The sequence below is a fragment of the Ictalurus furcatus genome, chromosome 28, assembly GCF_023375685.1.
Source record: "Ictalurus furcatus strain D&B chromosome 28, Billie_1.0, whole genome shotgun sequence".
Classification (NCBI taxonomy): domain Eukaryota; kingdom Metazoa; phylum Chordata; class Actinopteri; order Siluriformes; family Ictaluridae; genus Ictalurus; species Ictalurus furcatus.
Window position 1 is genome coordinate 5,099,322 of NC_071282.1, and position 3,168 is coordinate 5,102,489.

The following is a 3,168-nucleotide window of genomic DNA, read 5'->3' on the forward strand; positions in this document are numbered from 1 at the left end:
TGTCCTTGGCTCTTGTTTTCGCACTCGGGTTCTTGCAGTCTGCTGATTTGTGTTCCCTCTGGTTACGGATATGCGAGTTCAGGAAATGTGGAATGTAATGACTGAGCTTTCTGCTCATTAGGCGAAGGAACATGTCTGGATCCCACTGAGGCCCGATCTTTGAAGCGCACCCGATCAATAAGAAGGGTTTTAAAATGATATTACATACTAGACTAATGATTAAGCTTTGCTTTAGCTCAGTTATTGGATGGTAATACTAGCGTTGCTCAATATTCTCCACGTTTATGGACGCTAACAAATAAATGACAGGTTGCTTAATCTTCCAGGCTTGTGTCTGTTCTTTAAAAAGCATTGAGGTGTGAATTTTCTAAACTGAGCAAAATAAGCCCCCCTCCACTTTCTTCACCAGCCTGTTCTCAGTACTCGAATATCATTATCAAAGTGACAAGCCTATTCCTCTAATCTATTTTTGGCTCCTCTGAATAAATTCAAGGTACAACATGCCAAGCACATGAGCCTAAGTAGCATCAGCTACTTGCTGGTCATTACGTAACATCAGCTAATGTGAAGGCCTGAGATCTCATCAGCCAATACGATAATGAAGTTTCAAGCAGAACGGACAGCTGTCCTTTGGACCCACGTGTGATTGAGCGTGTTTGGGAGATCAAATTGGCCTCAGGATCTTATCAATGCTGCACACAAAGAAGGCCTGTGTTTATGACCCTGTGGGGCAAAAAAAAAAAAAAAAAAAGCCTGATTACCAGCCTGACATGACTTGTGAATTATTAAACTGCTGCCTACCTTTTAAATACGGTAACATGATGGTCAAACTGAATACTGTGGGGAATTAAGTCAGTAATGTTGGATGCCATTATGCCTTGTTCGTGTATGGGGTTTTTTTTTTTTTCCATAAAGTAATACTCAGAAGTGTTTCATTTAAATCATTGATGATGTTTTCAAAAAGTGTCCTTAATTATAAAATAAATGCAAAGAATTTCTACTTATTTGGAAACACTTATGGTTTCATACTATATATGGCTCTGAAACTGGAGTCCAGGGAGTCTGTAATTAAATTAAAAAAAAACAAGGCTACAGTATTGGAGATTATGATTTATGTTTAGTCATTTGGTCAATGAGTTAAATCACAGTGATTAACGAAAACAGTGGAAGTACGTAGGCAATCTGTAAGGACCTGTGACCTAAAAGTTGTGAAAGACCCACACAAGCATTAGCTAGAAATTCTGGTTCGTTCAATAAGCGTGGCCAAGAACCAGTTACTTTCGCATAAAGGGGCTGTTTGACTGTCAAGCAAACAAAGACAACCGATCACATAGCTTTCCTCACGTACATCTCATTTACAAACCCTTCAAAACCTTTTAAAGATGGGATTATGTGGGGGGTTTAATCGAGTGCAGTTAATTGATTATATTTTGCTTTGAAAAGCTCATTGTGTTGTGGAGAGATAATCAGACTGCAAGAAGATTCTGAAGCTCGTGGCCAGAAAAGTGGACAAAAGATATCAGATGCTCTGAGATGTGGGAGGAACGTCGGACGCCGAGGCTACTCGGGCAGTAACGAAAAGGACAATTCACACCTAAGTGAGTAAACAATACGTACAAAGGAGTTCAGAAAACCAAAAAAGTAATATAATCAACACAAAAGTAAGAGTTGGAGAAAAATAAATCGCAATGCATCAGGTTATCCTAGATATTGTCTAGTAAATATTTATATTTAAGATGGGTCAAGTTGAATGGGTTAAGCTAAACCTTAATAATCTAAAATATTGGTTAAATATTACAATATTAATATACTAATAAATGTACATGTATAAATACTGCAAGCTTGAATGTAATTGAATGAAACAGAATCTGTGATATTTAAGTTTTATTCGGACCATGATCATACGCTGTCAGATTTGATTGCCATATGAGTAGGCTTTGATTCTTTTAAGACATTATGATTAAACCTTCGGTTAGTCAGGAGGAGTCGGAGTGGGTTCGTTTTTCTGGCTGTAGTTCCAGCTGGAATTCAAACCACCGTTTTTGATTAACGTGCTCATTCTAATACGCTATCGATTCTATAGTAACGACTGACACATGGAGGACGCTCCACGTGATCTAAGTGCAAATTATACGTGTGTCGCGGCGAGCCAATAAGATTGCAAGAAGATTCTGAAGCCAGAAAAGCGGATACATAAATTATACGTTCATTTTAAAAATGTGCTGTTATTTAATAGTCGTTGATATGGTGATAGGGCGCAAGATGGCTTAGTGGTTAGCACGTTCGCTGCCAGGGTTGGGGGTTCGATTCCCGCCGCGGCCCTGTGTGTGCAGAGTTTGCATGCTCTCCTCCGGGTACTCCGGTTTCCTTCCCCAATCCAAATTGGCTGATTGGCATCTCCAAGTGTCTGTAGTGTATGAACGGGATAGTGTATGTGACTGTGCCCTGTGATGGATTGGCACCCTGTCCAGTTTGTACCCCGCCTTGTGCCCCATGCTCCCTGGGATGGGCTTCAGGTTCCCCGTGACCCTGAAGGATAAACGGTATAGAAAATAGATCTATGATTTGGTGATATAGTTGAGATGTTTATTGAACATTTATGGAAGGAGTCTCCAGTGTCACTTGAGTTACTTCACGTTTTCAGGTTGCGATGGAACAAAGAACGACATGGTCAAATGTTCGGCTTGTTTATGTCTAATTATCGTTGTAAGTTCTACTCGTTTGTCTTATTAAACTTCAAGACAGTTTGCTGGAGTGACAGCGTCCCAAAACATGAAACGTACAAATAAACAAATATAAAGTATTAATTCAAAGTGTCATTCTTTAATTATTAGAATTTTTTTATTTTATTTTATTTTTTACAAAATTGTATTTGTTGACGAATTGCTGTAGTATAAGAGGGTTAAAACGTGCGATGTTGGGAAAAGACATGTCACAGCATGTCCTGTCACGTTTTACTGCTTTACTTCCACTCAGGTGTCTCACAGCTGGCTACACAAACGGTCCCAAAGTGGGAGGGACCTATAACAATCGTTATCGAGGGAAATATCTGAACCATCACTGCACCAAATCTGGGGGAGAAAAAAAACAAAACAAAACAAATGAGTGTGTAGTGATATAGTTTATTTCGAAAGGTTAGAACTTTATTGTGATTTACAGAGCTGAACT